The sequence below is a fragment of the Ischnura elegans genome, chromosome 6 (assembly GCF_921293095.1).
Source record: "Ischnura elegans chromosome 6, ioIscEleg1.1, whole genome shotgun sequence".
Taxonomy (NCBI): domain Eukaryota; kingdom Metazoa; phylum Arthropoda; class Insecta; order Odonata; family Coenagrionidae; genus Ischnura; species Ischnura elegans.
Genome location: NC_060251.1, coordinates 2190885 through 2212096, shown reverse-complemented (window position 1 = coordinate 2212096; position 21212 = coordinate 2190885). Strand labels below are relative to the sequence as shown.

General features: G+C 41.9%; 1 protein-coding gene across 1 annotated transcript in view; it reads right to left on the bottom strand.

Annotated features, from left to right (window-relative positions):
- Positions 1–21212, bottom strand: part of LOC124160236 (zinc finger protein 628-like) — a 170513-nt gene that overhangs the window by 107516 nt on the left and 41785 nt on the right. The gene's annotated exons all lie outside the window — the stretch shown is intronic.

Genomic DNA, 21212 nt, shown 5'->3' with positions numbered 1-21212 from the left:
CTTCCCCCCTCGCCTCCAGAACGATCGCGACTCCTCGCGCTCTCGTCATAGCACATCGGGCGGGTGGGGCGGTCGGTTCCGCCGCCGCCGCCGCTGCACTCACCTGATGATACGTTGATGTGTACGGCGAGCGAGGACGTCACGCGGGTGCATCACTGAATGAACTAGGTGATCCACCTCAGTGGTTGCTTGGCGGGGGGCATTAGGACACCACCCGTTAAAGAATTTGTACTTTTATTATCTAAGTGTTCTATCGATCAAGGCAGGTTTCCAGAGAGTAATTAAGCATTCTGGCAGCGTCCCTTGCCTTCATAAATTCACAATAAGGCCTACTCTCTTTCATTCCATCTAAAAATTCTATTCTCTTCCTTCCTCTCCCTCGTTTACCCAACATTCTACCCTCTAACATTGTTTTCAAATCAGAACGTACCTCGAGGCGGAAGTTTTAGAAATATAAACCAAAGCGAATCGCTCGTTGCAGCGTTGAGCTACTAAGAGAGACTAAAATCCGATGATCCAAGCGTTATGGAGTGGAATGTTTCCATATTGAAATAAACACTCGAAATTTCCACGATTATAAGTTTTATTCCGGTATTCCGGTATTTCCATGCTTATAAATGTTTATTTAACTTTTTCTGGTATAAAAATTCCAATAAAAATAAGCGTCATAAATGTGGAAAAATGTTCCGAAATAAATTTTCCAATAGTGAAATATTTCAAGTGTTAATTTCAATCGAAAATGTACTATTAAAACTTTAATTCTGAAACACTTTCGTACATCTTTATGCGGGCGTGAGCATAAGAAAATGCATGCAATGCTACCCAAACACCATGTATTTCGTCGAAAATTTTGGAAGCTCACGTACACACCAGTTAAACATATAAGTCAAATATTAGGAGATAAGTTTCGAATGCGAGTATTTTAATCATATAAAAACCATTATCAGCCTAAACGTTGATCTCAGGTTGATAGCATACTAAAAACAAACAATATGGTCACACATTTGGACTATGTCCACCATGTTTCTTTAGAAAGGCTGTTTTAGGTCCGTAGTGCACCTTCAACTGTATCAGCCGTACTGCATTTTGTTTACATCATGGAGTTCGCCCAAAGTCGAAATAAGTGACGTCACTTCCGTAAACGGGAAATTTATGAACGTCTTGTATACCCCAAAGTGGCTGGGTATTTGGCCATAGAGGATACTTCGGGAGACTTTTCCTTCAAGTTTTCCCGCCAACGTATTCCTGACGAAAATGCTGTCTCATGACACAACAATCCTATGATTGTGAATTGCAGCCCTCCATTTGTTCATCTCCCTAGCTAGTTTCTTCAATTCTCCACTGCTATTTTTCTCATGTCCTTCTTTGTCTGCCTTAAGTACTTATCTACAGGTCTTCCTCGGGGCTTTTCCTTCAATTTATCCCTTCATCGTATTCCTCTCGTGATCGTTTTGTATATTGCCTTTCCACCTTTGTCTTTCTCTATGGCACGCATCAATGTGCAAGGCTCAATAAGTATTCACTCATGGTATTTGGAGGAGAGGTCCGACAGCTGATGTCATTTGCGCCATGAGGGAAGAGTATGAAAGGAAGGGTGGAGAGAAACCCGGCGTCGGCAATAGCCTACTCTTAACGAAAGGACCACGGCTTACCGTCCTCTCCGACGGACGGAGTGTTGCGCTTGAAGTGCCCTCCACAAGACACTCAAGTGGGGATCAGACAGCCTCTGAAACATCTCTCCCACCTATCTGGTTTTGAACCCGCGCCCTCGGGGTGGGAAGCCAACGATCTAGCCGCCGCACCAACCTTATCCCCCTTAGCCTTCCCTAATGCTTCCACCTGAAGGTTGGTTTGAAGACCGTTTGGTCATTTATAGGTTTCAGAGAGGGAACTTAAAGGCACAATAATCCCTTGGGCAATTATTTAAAAACCAATAGCTTCTGGAGTCAAATTAGTGGTGACAATAGCGACTCATGCTTAAACGGGCTTGTTAAGATTGGTTTTCAAGGAGAATTTTACAAATCTATCCGGCCAGTATTCCCCCTCTTCAGTCTACCTTCCTACTATATTTACTGCAAGACCTATTTCTTATCATTCTGTCGATAAATCATTTTCTCTTCCTCTCTCGCTTAATCTATTTCTAGCTCCCTCTCCCCGCTTATTACACCCTCCATCCATGAGTAGCCCCAAAGAGCCCTTGCGACTGCATACCCTAGCAATTTATTATTTGCCGCTCACAACGCAACTGGAACCGCATATTTAGGGACAATACTTGGACACCTTTAATCAACAGCATGAAAAACGTAAGGGAAGTACAGAAATATTTCGAAAGCACATCATCCAGGCAGACGATAGCGGAGCTTTATTGCTGAACTCGTCGAACGGTCAATACAGTTCAGAGTGAAATCCTACATTGGAACAGTGATACGCCTTGATAATTGAAAATAAGTCGTTCTCCAAAAATTCTGCCATTAGGATTGCAATAAACTGGTGTAGAGCTAGAGAGGAATACTAGAATTTATCCTCTCCCTTCTTCTCCGTCCAGTTTCCCTTCTCCATTTTCCGCCACAGTTAACTTTGAAACGAATGCAAACAATCACCAAAACATTTTAACTTGACACGCTTGTGCACGAACGCTTGTATCTCTTTCGTCAGCGTCCACGCCTCGACCGAAGAATCAAGCGGCGGCAACACATGAAATTACAGTCTTGAAATGAAACTACAGTCTAGAAAACATGAGACATTAATGGGGATCATGTAACGAGGATCAAAGCAGTTTCCCAGCAAACGGAGTTAGGCCACAATCGCTTTCGTTGAAATTTCACCTTGAATTTTCTCTTTACACTGCAAGTTATTCCTAAGGTTCGTTGCGGAAATTTGCCACATTTACCCCAAGTTAATTAAGCATACGGATTTCAAGTTATAGATGCATGTTATCTTCCAAATCGACGCATCAATATTCGTACACAATGAACGAATTTGTTTGCCACCAAAACACTCTCACACTGCGGCTCACTTGCATCGAGTCAGTGCTGCGCTGAGCGGTGTGGAAATGGAGGAGATTTTTGGGCGTGGATAAGGAATAATGGACAGAGAAGAAAAGGAACCAGGAATTGCTTGACAGAGTGGGTGAGGAGAATGAGCTTCTAGAGAGGATACGGAAGAGACAGAAGGTTTGGATGGAGAGAGTATCAAGAGGGGAGGGATTAAGGGATTGTTAGACAAATGGGGTGGTTGTGAAGTAATTTGGGAAAATAGGTCATACGGAAGTGATTGCGCCTTATTTGTCAATGGGGTCGTACACTCGGGCTTGAGAGCGTGATTCAAAGAAAGAAACCGATAGCTAGAATGGAAAGACAAGCCAAGACAAAAAAAGATTTCCCCATTTAGCCATTCACTCATAAACTCAGAATAAAAATACGAAAACTTTAACTTTCACTTTTCATGAGTTGATGACGTTATTATAGTTTACGCTCATTTACTCGTTGAGGTATAATCGCCCATGAGGCGAAGAATCCACTTAGAAGAGCGTGAACAACAATAGGGTAGTTTCCTTCATCAAATAAAACGAAAGGCATTGATTGCGATTCGTTACCCACCATTACTGTATTCATAATATAAAAATTATTTCGTTGTAGAAATACCGGTTTAGACGAATATTAATGGTCAATTTTATCCTCATTTGAAAAGGGCCAGATTGGCGTCCATGCGATGCCGCTCCACGTGACGTCACAGGGACCTAGTTTCCATACGAGAAGATAGGAGTTATACATCGTCTGAGGTTACTAATGCATGTATGAGGCGCAGAGCTCAGGGAAACATGTCTTTATAATGACTTATTAAAACTGGCTAAGGTCGGAAAGTTTTCTTCATTTGATAAGGTATTAATAATCCTTATTTAAGCCAAGCGCTACCAGCCAGCAGGGTACTCAGCTACCCGCTAGCAGCCTGCGTCGTATCGCTCGTCGCGCTCAACTCGCCTCAAGGTCACCTCACAGGGCGGCAGCGGGAACCAGAAATACGTCACAAGGAGAGAGATTTCCCGGCATTCATACTTACGCGTCTCGTTTTCGCGCGCTTGAAAATGTTCACTTTTCATTTAATCGCGAAAAATAGATATCGTCATTAAAAAATCTAAAAGCGTGAAATACGTACTCCAGGAGTAATAATCTTTCGATTTAGGCAATAAAAAATAATAGGAAACCACCCTATTATACACGCGATGACGAGCGTAGCTTAGAGGCGATGAACCTGTTGGCATGAGTTTGTGACGCTTCATCTATTTTTTATAAGTTGATGTCGTCGTTATAGTTACGGCTTATTAACTCGCTCAGAATGAACTACTCGTAAAAGGAAGCTCTCGGTCGCAAGAACGTGAACTACTAGCCACGCGAGTTCAATTGTTGTGATGAGTCGCGGCTTAAAAGCGGTGAGGCAGTCAGCACGACGCCATCAACTTATCGGCGAAAGGGACGCATATTATTCGCCTTCAATAGCTCGAGTAGGAAAGTGGCGTACGGATTGAAAAATGGAAAAATGCGGGTCTCTTTAATTTTTCAAACAATGTGTCAATGGGTCAAAGAGCTCGTTGGCGCAGTAATAATTTAAGATTTATAAACAATGCTTATTATTGGTTCATATCTTCCTAAAAATTTACCGTACATAGATTATTAATATGCAAGAGATTCCGTGTGTATGGGGGTCTCGTGACATTTAAAAGACCAAATGAAGGATATAGCTGAAAATGCGTATAAGGGCGCTCAAAGCAAGACTATGGCACTCTTAGGATGATGCTATCTCGTAATTACTCGCGGGGTAGAAGTTCTGAAGCCAAGACCTATTTGTTCGGATTGTTGTGGCGGCTAGTGCTGGCTCTCCACCCCGTGGGCTCGGGTTCAAATCCTGGGAGTGGCGTAGAGTTTTCAGAGCCTGCCCAATCATTGTTTGGGTGCTTTGTGGGTGGCTCTTGGAGCACCGTATTCCGTCCATAGGATGTGTCGTTAACAGTGACTTAGCTACGGGAGGGGAGGGGGGCGGAGGGGCTTTCGATTACACTCTTTGAGCGATTAAAATAAGCGCCAACAACTAGTCGGATATTACTTTTTTCAAAATTACTGTTTTGGAGTCCTAAAAATCACGTTTTCACCATAAAAAATCCCATTAATTTTATATGCAGCACCCCGGACCCCTCTTTGCCCCCGGGGTGTTTTCTATACACCCCGGAAGGGCCTCGAAATCTCCGGTAACCCCCGCCCCCCCCCCCAGATTCAAAATCCTTGCTACGCCACTGGTCGTTAAGCCGTGGTCCCCTTGGCGCCTCTCGTGAGGAGCAGGGTAATGCGATGTTGTGTTTCTCCCCACGCTTCCCCCCCCCCCTACGTCCCAAATAACCCCAACAGTCGGTCGTCCCCCCCAAAATGCCACATTATGTATTTACGTCAGCACCGGCGAGAGAGATGCTTAAAAATCAACTTTCATTCAACCAGCAAATATCCGATGCGCACAAAAGCGAGTCCTTACCTCTCCCCTCGTCGCCGTTGGGGGCGCCGTCCATTACGGACGTTCGTTTTTGCACGCGCTCCTCTCCTCCGACCTTCAGACTGCGTTGGTTCCCTTGTATCCCATCCTCACTCACCACGCCACCTTTTCTCTCTTTCTCTGTCTTCCCCAAGGGGGGGGGGGGGGGGGCTCCGTTTCGGCACTTCGCAAGACTTATGCCCTCCACCACCAAGCACGCCTCCCCCGCCTTAATCCTGCGCAGCCGTTCATCCCCTGATCCCCTTGATAAGAACGTCCCGAGAGCTCCGCAGTCGACCAGACACACGCAGGCAGAAATTTGCATCGGGGTGGGGGTGTGCCTACTGCGTAATTATGTTCTCACTGTCCATATTCCACAAAGTGATGGAAAAACGTCCATTTTTCGATTAAAAGCTTCTTAAATCGGAATGAAAAGCTCGAATTTTCCATTCGAACCTTTCGGTTGTACGAAATTCTTTAAGAAAGATCAACTGATTAAGATGCTTCATTGATGATCGAGGGGGTCATAGGCGGATCTAGGGGGGGGGGGGTAGGGCGTGGGGACACGTGCCCCCCTCAGACCCTTAAAAATATGCAAGACTTTTTATAAGGTCCCTTTATCATTAAGTTCGTTTTGTATAACGAGGTATCCCTGTGCCCCCCCAGAAAAAAATCCTAGCTACGACCTTGCTTGTGCCCCAACAAGAAAGAAATAATGGATCCGCCCCTGGAGGGGGCCCCTCTCCAATTTTATCGGGCTTAAATAAAAGTATTTCGCTCGGGACCAATGACCTTAGCATAGGCCGGAAGTGACGCTGTTAAGATCAAGCGAAATGGTCATGTTTGAAGCTGAAATCGAGTTGGTATCGATACCAGAACATCATTTCTCGATCTCAATTTCCTCGACCCTTGACTATTAAAACTCTATTTTCGATTTTAATTAAAAACTATTTTCCATTTCTAACTCCACAAACAACCCATTCACGAACTTCTCGTCCCGTAAACTCGGGCTGTGAAACGCGGGGATTTGCGAGCCCAACCTTGTACGTAATCGAGAGAGCACCCGCGCTGGCGAAATACGCACTGAGTAGTTGACAGGATTTTTTTCCGTTAAAACAATGCATTATCCTCTCTCGAGCAGTCATTTGTAGAGAACATTACTCCTTTTCAATTAAACTTTTATATGATTTTTCAAGGGTGTACATGTATTTTTTCTGACAAATCTGAAAAATATTTCCTCGGTATCATTATGTCTTTCCACTCTATCTATCACTGCCTTTCACTATCACTTTCGTTCTTGTGCATTCTCTCTAACGTGAAAATTTAATTTTTAAAATAACTGCAAATGGACCTGAAGGTCTACTCTGCATCGCCTGAAACTTATACTATGCTAAGTATTGCGTCAAGAAAAATACCCAAAATACGCACCGTGCTATAGAGATGATACGTCCTCGCAATGAATTAACGTAGATAATAAGAAAAACGAGAGGTAATATTGGAATAACGCATGTGTGGGAGACTATGGGGATGTGGGTGCAGAGGAAACTGGTGAAGTTGAAATGGATAGGGTGACATAGGGAATAGGAAGCGGAGGGACCCAAAGGCTTGCGATCAATGGAGTGGAAAACATTTTATTTCCCCAAAAATGCTGAGGTAAAATTTGGCATTTCAATACATAGGGGAATGGTTAGCACGACAAACGACATATCCGCATTCATCGCAAATAATCTAAGCCTAGGCTACTTGCTAGACTGATTGAGCAATTAAGAATAGATATTGCAGGCCTCGGTGGCGGCGGTGTAACGTCCTCGCCTGCCAAACAAGAGGTCGCGGGTTCGAGTCCCGCCTGGGTAGATTTCCCCTACCCAGGGCATGGTTGTTCGTGTACGTTTAGTTGTTAAATTTGTTGAATACCCAGATGTAAAATGGCTCAATATGAGCTCTATTCGGTGGTTTGAGAATAAAATTAAAATTAAAAAATTAAAAATATCTTTCAGAGCAACGAGGGGATCATCTATGTATACAAAAAAGGGTGTCTGTTTGTTTGTCCACTCTGAATTTCCATACGGCTGGACGGATTTCAACCAAAGTCAGTTCGTAAGTGCATCTCATGCTCTCAAAGGCCTAAGTGCTACTTTCGGTTGCGTCCAACGCGTCCTTTGATTCGTTTTCTCATTACCATTTGTTACGTCACGTCGTACAACTTCTGTGGTTGGAAATCCTGCCGGGTAGACACACCTCTTTACTCGCTCATAGAGAAAACATAACTCAAAGGGTACTACACTTCTCTAATAATCCTCTCGATGCAAATCTTTTTTGCTGGAGTCTGAGTTCACAAGACGCTCTTGGTCTACATACATACGGACACACATCACGATAAATGTCGTGGAGTGGGTTATAAGCTGATCCCGTACGCGTTTTGCGGAAATCGTTTTTGCTTTTGATGCTGTTGAGCGTGCCTATGAATCCTGCTATGTGACCATTAATTCCAGTATTCTTCCGGTGAGGGTAGGTTTCCTAGGAGTACTTGAGGATGATTCTGTCCATCTACACTTGACTACGGAAAATCGTAGGATTTTTCCTCCGCATAGGGAAATCTTTCTTTTCTGTAGAAACAGCAAGTCATGGTTTCGCTAGTAGTGGGCCCCGTCGTTTCATTAGCGGCGTGGGTATCCTCTTTCCTGCCCTTTCTTCCCCAGGAGTCGTCGTCGGGCTCCTGTCGCGGCGGCGCCTCCTTCCTTTTTCCTTCCTTGTCCTCCCCCTTCTGTGGTGCAGAGGTGAAAAGACAATCGCTTCAGACCTCGGCCCGCACGAGTTTAAACCCCGCGGGCCCGCCCTAGGAGTCTCTTTTCCGCTGTCCGTCTACACTCTTCTCTTCAACGAACAATGTGGCTTTCTTTGCTTCCACCTATAAATCTTATTCAGAGATATGTTTCCGAACGGATAGGTACAGAAATTCGTCTCCCCCCGAACAATGAAAGACTTAAATGCTAGGCACAACTTTGCTAGAATATTTCCTTTTTATGCGTAAACCGCTAGCGTCCTGACCACCCCTGCCACGTGCCTTTTTAGCCGACCTGAGGGGTAGTATGTAGATGCAAGTGTTTTGTATTAAAAGTTTTCTCACATACCGTTTCCCCCGTTAGATAATTACTGCTGAACTTTGACTAATCGACGGACTTATAATAAATAGGTTTTTTTCTTTTTTCCAAGCCTGATCAGTCATAAAATATAACCACTGTGAAAAATGTGGGGTGCTCTCGTGGAATATCATCGTTCATGAGCAGTTGCAATTTCGTAAAGGTTGTGCTCGGTGGGTGCTGCGCCAGTTACCGGAGAAACGCAAACTGAACAGAATGGTGAAACAAACAACAGTCTATCCATTCAGCATCTCATGGTAATGCCCGCCCTCGCTCAGCTAGGCAAACGCAGGAGCCGTTACAAACATTGCATTGGGAACTCCAGCGTACAGTCCTGACTTAGCCCTTAGAGATTTTCATCTGTTTGGGCCCCTAAAAAATTAGAGGCTGTTGTCCTAATGCCTCGTTCACATTACGATTGTGCGAGCGATCGTCCTAACGATAGTTGGCCGAACTAGCCGTGTGAATGCATGACATCCTGACAATAGGTCACGTAGTTCCGAACGTTGCCACTTAACGATGGTTAGACGCTGGGAGATCGGAAACGGAAGCGACAAAAGAAAGAAGAAAAGCTCGTGAAGCTATATTTTCTTCATGGATTTGTCTTAGGAAGGAAGAATATGGGCGGAAGAAAAATTATTCGGTAAATACACGTTGAACACAGAAATATCTTGTCCCTGCATACCTCAACAGCTTTGCTAAGCGTCAATTTCCCGTTCACTTTAGATGTCAGCAGTAGAGGGCAGCACAGCACCATCGTCGTATGAATGCACAATAGTTTCGACAATCGCTGGAACAATCGTAATGTGAATGAGACATAACATCCCGCCCCTCCACACGCCTCTTGAGGTTAGGGTTATTACGTAGATTTAAATCTATGTATTGTGTCATTTTAAGTTGAGTGCATATTTTCAAAACGAGAAACACGTCTCAAGAAAATCCCTCCGGTTCATGGTTACCTACATTTGGTTCTCACCTGATTTCATTCAAAGCCACAAACGCCTTGAGAATGTTAACAGTACTTTTGAGTTCATTCACTGGATCCGCATGGGCCGATAGAAGGTGCTGCCGGCTACGTCGTCATTAGTCATGATGCCGTGCTTTGGGTCCGTTCGGCCTTCGCAGCGGTCGTCAGTCGATATTCTACGCTCCACTCCAGCCATTGACCTCAGCTGCTGACATGAGTGCTCCACCTTCCCTCCTCCTCCCCAGCGGCCGCTCGACGCTTCCAGACGCTCTTCCCCAACCGAAAACAAATCCCCGTGTTTTTGTTGTGACTCCTCCTCGCCTCGGTGTCACACCCGAGCGAGCAAAACGGGAGACGCGCGCACGCCTTTTGCCGAATGCAAGAAGCAGGAGCACACACGCGGAAACTGGGTCTCCGGGCGAAAGACGAAAGATTGTGAGACGAAATGAATCTACTAGTCCAAATTCACTTTAAGTTTTCCTCCCTTTTTACAATAATTGTGATCATATAATGACTATTGATACATTTGATCCTTCGATTACATTTTTATTGCGTTTTTTTACGACAGCAATGAATCATTTTTCATTATGTAAATGCAAAACTTGAATCCTAGAGCCACATGACGTAACCAATAACTGGTCGCGCAATCCATTTTGCATTTAGTGGCTAATTCCGCAAGTATTTGAAGAGTTAATCGAGGCCTCTAATTCGGATAAAATCGTCATAATGATCCAAGAAGACTATTTACCGTAACGGTTGCGGGGGGCAGTGCTATTCCGTAGGCCATCAGTTCCAACATCCACGCGACCGCAATAGGCCTACTATAGGATGTGAGGAAGACTGCACTATCGACTCATTACATTTGTACAAGGCAGACAACAGAATTTCCTTCGTTTGAGTGGAATAATTTGCATGCAATACCTACTTCACGGGGCGCACCACGAATATTCAGTAGAGGAAGTCCACTGCTAGAATTTTTGTCCCTCCACGCGTATTAAAATCAGATTTCAGAATCACCACTCGCGGCGCTACCAGTCATCTGTATACACCTTTCACGAGGAAGTACACGGCAGTAATACGCAAATGAGCAGTAAATCATTTAAACCACAGAATAATCGCAAGCGAGTTGATTATCAACTAAAAGAAGACCTCTTCCTCTGCGACCAACAGCGAAAGTCTCACTGCTTGGGATACCGCGGCCATCTAGTAGTGGCTCCGCCGAATAAAATGCGCGCGAAACGGCAACAGATATAACGCATAACCACCATAACTACGACTTTACAAAATGAGCAGTTTTCTAGTCAACATTAGTGGCCAAAAAAAGAGAGGTAGACTCTTCCATAGCCGAAAATTGGTTTAACCTTTACCGGAGGATCAACGACCTTTTCATGCGTTTGACCGCGTTCGCCTGCCGCTCCTCACAAAGAGTCGTTAAACACATTTTTTTATGGTGCCGATTGTGAAAGAAATCGAAGACAAGAGACCCGTATGTTCGGATTCGGTTCCGTAGCCCACATCTTGAGTTATTAGGTATTGGTGAAAATCAACAGCCATAATTCTTTCGCATAGGAGTCGATGACGTCAGGAGCTCATGCCTGGCTTGTCATTGTTTTTCTACAACTCCTATGTTCCTCCTCGCGTGTATCTCCGTTTCTTGTGTGTGATTGTGTGTAACACCCTTGTGTGTGATTGCTTCCCTAAATGAGTGATTCTTCCAGTACGAGTTTACATTGGGAGAGCGGCATCGGATGAAGGCACGTGATGTACTCGGGCTACATATTGTTTACGCAAAGTAGTCGCAAAAAATTTAAACAAAAGAAAAAATAATTAGAAATGAAATTTGAGTGCAATTGTGCACCTCAGCACAATGCAAACGTCAAAACTTATTTTCTAAAACGTATTTTCAGTAGTTAACTTGACTATTTTCAACACTGCTACGAACCTTCGCACACTCAACCGTTGGCGAAAAACCTTAGCCAAAAATATTCGCAATCTAATAGGTAAATCCTATATAAATATATATTTATTTATAAACATAAGATATGTTTATGTAAAAGACGGGAAACTAAATATATTTGCTTAACTTAGGCGAAGTTGGTGTAGTGGTTTTCGTTTTGCGGTGATGGTACCAGAGATCCCGGCGGCCATCTTGCCAGGTTCAGGCGGTTTTTCGCAAATATCTTTCTTATTTCATCATAAACTTATACTTTCCCATACATATTTAGATTCGTCACAACACATTGCCTCTAATGAGTGCCGTATCGACAATGTCTTGTCACAAACAGCTTAGATATCTCGGAAAAACCGTACTTCTTCATAAGAGCCCACGTTAACTTATTCAAATTTTACCATCAAATATCTCCAAAAAGGGCCCATGGGAATTGCTTTCTCTTTCGATCATTGAAAGTGTGCCTGTCAAAGAATATGCTACCAAAGTTTCATCAAATCCTTGTTACTTTTAAAAAAGGCGCACTAACCACCTTAATGCACTTACTAGAAATTAACATACAAATAAAATCACTCTCTACGTCCCCCAGAAATTCTTGGTAATGGCTGTGTAACCTATTTCCTCCCAGAAAACTTTCTGCTTGCGATTGGAAAGATATTTAGGTACGTTGCTGCTACGGTCGTCTTTAGTAATTAAGGGAAATATTTCGGTGATATATCAACTGTTAAATTTATTTTTTAAGTCTAGTAGTTAACTTATGAGAAGGAGCTAATGTTCAAAACACCAATGGCCGTCGTTTTCTGGGAAAATTGCTCAATTTTGGCCCCGAAGATATTATTTATATGCAGTCAAACGAAGCACTAAAGCTATTACGCAGTGTGAAAATATTAATTGGGAATAGGGAAGTGCACTAATTTTTTTTATTGCTGAATTTGAAAGTTTAGCCTAAAAAAGAAACATTAGTATGGTCACTTTTATTTTCTGCATCTGGGGTATGCACTTTAAAACGTTTTGAAAGTCGGAAAATTTCATGTTGCGCTGAAACACAGTGCCTCCATCTTGATTGAGATGTGACGTCACAAGGCAGTAGTCACCAGTGGAGTATTGCTGTATTCCGTCGCCTTCTTTAGCGCGGCGAGAGTTTCCGGGAAGCGGTGGAGTTTGCTTCCTAAAAATGTCGTCTAGTACCGAAAACATGAATTCAAAATAGAATTATAAATGATTTTTTGTTCCAAATTTCATCTCGACGTCGAAACAAAAGCCTGGAGAAGATATTCATTCCCGTATCTTAAGCACAAGCTAAAAGGAATAAACGGTTCAAGGCTGCTCCTGACTCTTCCCTATCGATGATATTCTGTTTTGAAGATCATTTGAAGGCATAGTAAGATCAAATTGACATTTATATTATAATAATTTAGGTACCTCAGTCACATCAGAAAGTGTGTTGAGTCAAAATATAGCATCTTCCGCGTAGACCTACGTAATTTATAAACTGAAAGTAGTTTGGTTAAAGAATTATGGCGCGACTGTTTTTTTACACGACCGGGCAAAATGCGTACTTTGCCCATGATATGTGCATATATGATAACAAACTATTTTTGTTAAAGTTAATCTTTATTTGTTGAAATTAGTACATTCATAGGTGATACAGATATAAAGGTACACGGCAGGTCGCGCGGCGTAATTTGTACTCCACTGGTGACGGGTTCATCTTGCTGATCTAAAAAATTAGCTACAATACCTCGAACTTTGAAAACTCGCAATATAGGCAGTCAAGGTACATTGTAACAATACACGAGATCATTATAGCCCAGAATGTACGTACAATGTTGAAATCCTTGGTTTTCAAAGATTGACGTATTTTATACGCCAACGCCCGGTCCAGGGTTATCAACTTTTATTTCATCCTATTTGTTAGTTGAAATTATATTTCAGAATGGTTATTTTAGCACTGCTACTGAGGTAAACTGGTAGGTATTGAGTACAAGGTACTGAGGTATGTACTGAGTAAGTAAACTCCCTTTGGAGTAATGTGAATTACAAGTGTTCGAGATATATGGCATTTTATATTCGCTTTGTGTTCTTATTAATTATGCCTGTACGCATATTGTTGCTTGCCGCGAGCCTTTAATGGTATGTGCTCTTGCAAGAGTGGTTTTCATTTTTAATGTGGAAGTTGGTCAGTATAAGCAAAGAAAAAATTAACATTTTAGCGCACACCAACCCTTGTAGTCATCGTATCTCTGCGTTTGTAATGACACTGCCAAAATACCTAAACGCCATAATGATGATTAAAAAAAATTGTCTCATGCCAATGATTGCTGCAATTATAATTAATGATAAACTTGATGCCGTATGATCACAATGAAGACCACAAAAAATAATGCCATGGCGTAGTCTTGAACCACGATCCTTCGGGTGAGATCTTTCCTATGAATAGTGCACGCTACCACTACCCCAACCGACCCATTAGAATATTATGGATATTTTGAATTTATATATGTAACTTGTAAAAAGTAACGCATGAAAATTAATTAATTACAGCCTAACTAACGCCCTAATTGAAAAAGATGCAGCAAGATACGCGGTCTCCCCTTGTTAGCCTTAACGTCTCGCATTTCTATGGAGCGTTGAACCTTTCCTCCTTATTCAAAAATTCAGTAACCATAAATACATCAAAGTTTGGTATACCATTTATAAATCGTTGGAATTTCCCTTCTCCCAACCAAGATTATCTTTTCTTGTACCCATCCTGGACAGCGAACCATTGCAACCACCAGCCAGCACGGAAATAAGGCTAACATCCCATGATTCTAGTTGCGAAGGGCGAACGTTCCGGCCGGCGTGAATGCATACGCAACGAATAAGTCTTGCAGCAAGCGTCTGAAATAGGTTTATTAGTTTGACTCGGTTCTTACAAAAAAAGTTTTGGCATGATAAACGGCATTGTGCCAAAATATACCCAGCGAAAAATAAATGCCATCGTGCATTTATTAAAGATTCAATGTGCTATTCGTACTACTCTTTCCAAACTTGAAGTTGACACGTAATTGAATATTAATATATTACGCAATGATGAAGTCGTTTACTCAAAAGAGAAGCAGCCACATATATATTCTGAAGATATTTTATGACAGCAAAAAACGGATACCCTCAAATTCTGTAATTTTTCTTTGTAATAAAAGTGGTAGAACTAAACGGTGTAGAAGCTGCCTTCTGCTACTGCCTTGTGTCGTCACGGCCAATATTCAACATGGACACCCGTTTTAGCGGCCTTTGAATTTTTCCATATTTCAGACGGTCATCTCGAATCAAGTATTCACTATTAGGATTTAAACTGTGGTTTTACGACATTATGTTATTCTGAACTCTAATTTAAAAAATGTGTTTGGTGCATTTGAAACACTAGTGCACTTCCCTATAGAGGTATATGCGATTTTTCTCCTTCCTAGTCGAAAAAAGACGTTTCTAAAGGTTTTGGCCGGCTTTATTTCGATTTCTGCTGCCCGCATGCTATCTACGGAAATACATAGAAATTTCCTTCCCCATTGGTAATTCTTTCCTTCCTGTAAAACAGAATCACTTTTAAACTAACAAACCACTTTTAAACTTTGATCCAAATGCTCCGATTGGACGTGAGTTTTTGATATTTCCGGATGCCTTGGATAAAATCATGTACAGTGACGTAATGGCAAAATTAGCAGTGCCGGAACGCGCTTTCCTCAACTTTTTATGGAACTGAAATTATACTCTCTGCGTTTTTTTATTACAAGTTATTATTTGCATTTCATTACATTTTTTGTTTTGGTTACGAAGACATGTATTACGAATTTTGAGGCATCGAAATTGATAAAAGTGTTATTTGATTATTCTGCCTTTCGTTAACCACGGTCTGGAACGGCGTTCCGGCGCGTTTCAGCATCATGGCACCACTGAACATGTATGAAGTGAAGAGTTGTCCAGATGATCTGGCAACAGGGCAAACTCGCGGCCAATCGCAGCGCTCGGCTCAAAGTTTCCTTTGTTTAAAATGGTGCGTTATCGATCTAAATATGATGAGTAATTTTGGTTCCTATTGGCCTCAGATATCCGGGATTAAAGTTTCGTGACACTATTTTTCTCCAGCTTGTATTTCCATTGTCTTCCTTTTTCGATTCCTTTTTGGCATGACGGCAAGCGATGGGCATTTCTCGCCATATGAGAACTAGGGAGTAAATGGATAGAAGGTGAGGAAGTTGTTGACTCATCGGGGTGAGCGTTGTGCTTCTCATCAAAGGGTCTCCGGTTCAAATCCTGCAACAGCTCGGGGAAAGAAATGAGCTGGCCACTCAGACCCTCAATGAGTGAAATTGGCATGCCAGTGGCTTGGGTTGAGGTGAGGTTTCTTTCTTTGAGTGCATTCCATGGAAAATGGACCTTTCAGTGCACCTCTTGCAGTGCCCAGCGATTGCATAATGAGAGTCATTCGTAGCAATATTTATAAATTTTACTTTCTGGTGATTATTTTCTGTCACTAATATATCTGTTATCCACACATAAAAGTGAATGAGACCATATTGCATCCACCCGCTTGCCGCGTCGCCGTACTCTCCGCCGCCACCGGCCAGAACCGGAGTCGTCCGTGCGTTCGAAAAAACGATTTAAAATTCGGGGTTGCAAATTGGTGCAAGGTTTGACCTTAGATTCACAATATAGAAGCTTCAAAGAACGACATGATATAAGTTACTTAGTGTAAGCCGGTGATAATGTCTACTTTTTTTCAACGTTTATGTAAAGAAATGGGTTGAAAACAGGCTCCGCCATTTTGTTATGTATCTATGGTTATTGATGAAACAAAATCTTTAAAAACCCTTCAAATGAAAGAATAAGAAGTGTCAATTAAGATGGTGTAACAGTTTTGTCGATAAAACTATTTATAAAACCACTGCACGAGGATAAAGTCGGCAATTTTCAGAAAAAAGCGAGGGTGGTCGTTTTTCGCTACATTTGCTCAACTTTGACCTCACATACAGGCATCCCCCGAGTTACGTGAGAGATGCGTTCCGGCAGACTCTGCGTAAGTCGAAATTTACGTAAGTCGAACCTTTGCGTTAGTGCTTCAGAGATTGCGATCGGCGCGGTGAAATTCTCAGCGGAGAAATGCGCGGTAAATTCTCGGTGAAGTTTCATTCAATTCACTGCGATATTCATGAACTCTACCGTGTATTCTTACGTTATTAGATAATAAATCGATAAACATTAATATAGTCTGAGAGTTGCATCTCCAGCATTGCCAATCAAAATGCGTAATATTATTCCCAGAGTTGACATCGCGTGGATTCAGGAAAGTGCGGTATCTCAACGCTACATTACTAAATTGAATACTTAAATTCATTCATTGTGTTATACAGCGATCTAAGGCCCCAAAGAATGCATTGTCTACCTACCTATAATCATTATATCTTCTGCCTTTTATATATTACGTTGATCGATGAATCTGGTGGTTTCACTGTCACAGTTAATACACGTAGGAGTGTCTAGGATTACGAGCAAATAACACACAAAAAATACCAGTAACTTACTATATTCTTAGATTCACGCACATACACTCAATCTTTCATGCACGGAAACATACTGTCATTCTCTCGATTCTCAATAAAATAACGTGAAAATATCATCATTTGAATATTTACTTCGCTGGAAACATCGAAGAGTATTTCCAAAGCACGAAGCTAATTAAAAGTGAGCATTTATTCAGCCAACTCCGTCATAAATGTGCAACAAAGTTAGTGGGGAAAGCTATCAATGACGCAATATTAATTAATTTACTGTTGCACACAATATGAGAGAACGAGAAAATGCAGCTTAATAAAATTTTCCGCCAGAAGCATGTAAACAATTACGCAATTAGTATCGTGTGTCAACTTTTTCCTAACTTTTTCGCGGCGTTCATTGCCAACACTCAAATTTCAATGCCGTTACGTGGTTACTAAACAATTCTTTTCCGCGTTAAAGATTTCTGCTTGAACTTCATTTTCTTTTAATTCCATAGATGGAAATTTCCAAACTTAAGGATACAATTTTAAAATCGTTGAAAGTCTGAGTTCGGGTGTGCATGCTGTATAACAAGTTGTATCGTACAGGAATGAGCGCAACCACATCCATCGCTAGAACTGCAAATTTTCACGTTGATTGTTGGCTTGGGATTTATAAGCAATTTTTCTACATAAATTAATGAAAATTCTTTCGAGGAATGACAAAAATGGGTCACTTTGTTATTTGTAGCATGTAAAGAACTCGATAACTATTCGATATTTTTTCTACCATAGGTTGTACGAGCGAATATATATTTCTTCCTGCTCGCATTCGAAAATTAACCTAATCATTTTAAATGCGGTTATCGCTTACGTAAGTACGGATTTACGTAAGTCGAGACATACGTAACTCGGGGGATGCCTGTATATTGTTAAAGTGAAAACACAGGACCAAAATAATCAAGGTAGTTATGCACAATTTATTTGAGAATGTGTATGCGAAGTTTCAATTTCCTAGCTCAAAAAAATCGATTTTGAGGTTTTGGCCGGCTTTTTTCGATTCTAGCCCACTGTGCGGCGTTATATAATAAAAAACGAAGACGAAACGAAAAAAAAAATAAAACTACGTTATCTGGTGAATCGAAAAGACAAGTTGACGCACTATTTCTAGATTTTAAGAAAGCTTTCGACACTGTACCTCACAACAAACTTTAATACAAATTACAGTCATGCGGATTAAACGAAACAGTTGTAAAATGGATACGCGACTTTCTCAGAGATCGTAAACAAAAAGTAGTTCTTGACGGAATTAGCTCTGATGTTGTAAAAGTTACATCAGGTGTTCCATAAGGAAGCGTAATCGGCCCCCTGTTGTTCATTATATACATTAATGATCTTTGCTCCCGCATTAGCAGTAAAATACGTTTATTTGCTGACGATGCTGTCATCTATTGCGAAATTAGTGATCACTCTATGAAAGTCTTTCATTGAACTCAAACAACGTTCATTTGTGGAGCCAAGAGTGGGGACTCGAACTTAAACTGAGCAAATGCATGGCGGTACATTTCTTGTGGATTCCGTCCAACTCTAACCATGTTTATGCAGTGGGTGGTATTAACATAAAGGCAACAGACGAAGTGAAGTACCTGGGAGTTACAATAACCTCGAATCTCACGTGGGGAACACATATAAAGAATATTTGCGGCATAGCCCTGAAGAAATAAGTATTCGTCAAGCGTATTGTGGGAAGTGTTCGATGAGAAAGTAAAAGAAAGGTGCTATTTCGCTCTCGTCCGACCGCACCTTGAATATGCAGCGAGCGTATGGGATCCGGCGCAGAAAGACTTAATCCGCGAACTGAATAAAATACAAAGGAAGGCTGCGCGTTTCGTCAAAAACTGCGACGGGCGTACAAACAGTGTTACCCATATGTTGAGCGAATTAGGCTGGGAGCCGTTGGAGACTCGAAGGCTGCGCGTTAGGCTTAGATTGCTTGAACAATTGAGAATGGATATCTTTAAGATATAATCTTTAAGACACAGAGAACATAATATTGGAGCCACACTATATTTCCAGGTCCGATAGAAGCGATAAATTAAGAGAGATATTTTGCCGAACGGATAGATATGGGAATTCGTTTTTCCCCCGAACCACAAAGGAGTTTAATAAACGCTAGTCCCAACCTCGTTAGAGCACTTCATTTTTTTAGTTGTAAACGGCTGGTGTCCTAACACCCCCTGCCACACGCCTTTTAGGCGGCTCGCGGGGTATTATGTAGATGTAGGCGGGGAGGGGATGAAAAACAGTATTAGAGGGTAGAATCAGGGATGCCGACTTACAAAAAATATTAGGGGGGGCCCAAACCCCCGGGATCTTGCCCCGGGAAATTTTATAAGTTGTGGGTTTATAGTTTTTTAAAAGCATTTTAGAAGAGTAATATGATCAACATTAGAGCCCTGATAACTCGAATCTCGGTATCTGGACACTCCGGGGAAAATCGACCAGCCTGACACATTTTTTCCTCACGCCCATAACGAATTTTTGAGGGGGCTCGGGCCCCCTCAGGCCCCATGGAGTCGGCGCCACTGGGTAGAATGTTAAGTATATGAGAGATAGGAAGGAAAAAATAGGATTTTTATATAGAATGAAAGAGAGTAGGCCTTATTGTGAATTGAAGAGGGAAGTGGTTGATGGGGAGGGAGGATCCCAGAATTCTTCTCAAGTACTCCATGGAAACCTACCTTAATCGGTAGGGTACTTTATTAATAAGCGCATTTGTAAAAACTCATGCTTGAGTAACGTATTAAAATTTCATGTACCATAATGTGGAATAAATATATATTATTATTATTATTAAGCAAGTTTACAAAAATTTTCAACGATACTGATCATGTGTCATGAAAATCATCAACTATTGAATGATAGCGTGCCAAAGAGGCGAAGTCATCTAAATTCATCCGGCCGCTGGGATAGGATTTAATTAAATGCCCGCTGCTCTTAGGGGGTTAACATAATTTTTACATTTATCTTTCTTCTTCTGTGGATTTCTCTGTGTTAAATTTGTGTCTACATTCCCTTTTTAGAAATTATTCGTTTTAAGCAGAGGCGGTCTATCCAGGTCGGCGATCGCCGAGGGCACCGAGATCAGGGGGCCCCCAGAGTCCTCTGGATTATCGATAATACGCTACATAGTGCATAACATTCATAACGCTACGAGGGACTCGTGTAGAGAACTGCCATTCAGAAGACTTCGGGGGCCCCTACAACGCTTATACGAATATAATGAAGCGGCCGCCTAGCTTTGAGGCGCTGATGGCGTCTCTTCTCTCTCTTTCCTGTCCCACGCTTAGGCCAAATTCGACGACGAGTTCGTGTGAATATCCCTTGTGAGATGAGACCACGGTGGCAACAGCAAGTGTGACCTTGTATATTTCTGTATATATTGGGGCAACTACGGATCATTTGACATGCCATTTTTTCCCTCGTCCACTCTTCCCAAAATCTCAGTTCCGTCGCGAAACCCGATATCCCCGCAAGTAATGGATACCGTAATTCATTCATCCAGAAAAAAATATCAGATAATTTGTCTGGGTAAAGTTACCCATCTCACTTGTCTGATTTTTTTGAAGGGGTATCTATTACCGTGGGAACCAGCGCTAAGTAGTTCTCCCAGGACAGGAAGTAGGGAAGGAAGCGTTATTGGAGGGGGAAAGTTGCGCGCGCACAGCAAAAAATATTATCTTTTTTTTCCTCACATAGATCGCGAAATCCTTATGATCCCTTGGTAGTTCAGTGAACGCCGATGGTGAATGCTGGTTCGACAAGTGAGAGGGTTTCATGCTCAATTTAAGTGTTAATATGAAACGTGTTCACAAAAGCGGTGCGCAGTAAAGAAATGAGAAGAAGAAAAAACTCTTTTATGTTAATAATATCTCAAAAGCGTCAGTGCTTGGCTGAACAAGAACAGTGGTTCGTGTATCGGTTTACTACACCATGAGAGTTTAGATACAGATTCAGGTACGTTGGAATATTTGTATTTTCATTTTAATAGTTAGAAAAATACCGTCTTGTGACGCGCTTCGAGTCAACTTCCAGTGCGGTTCTTTCTTCTCTCCGTAATACCTTTT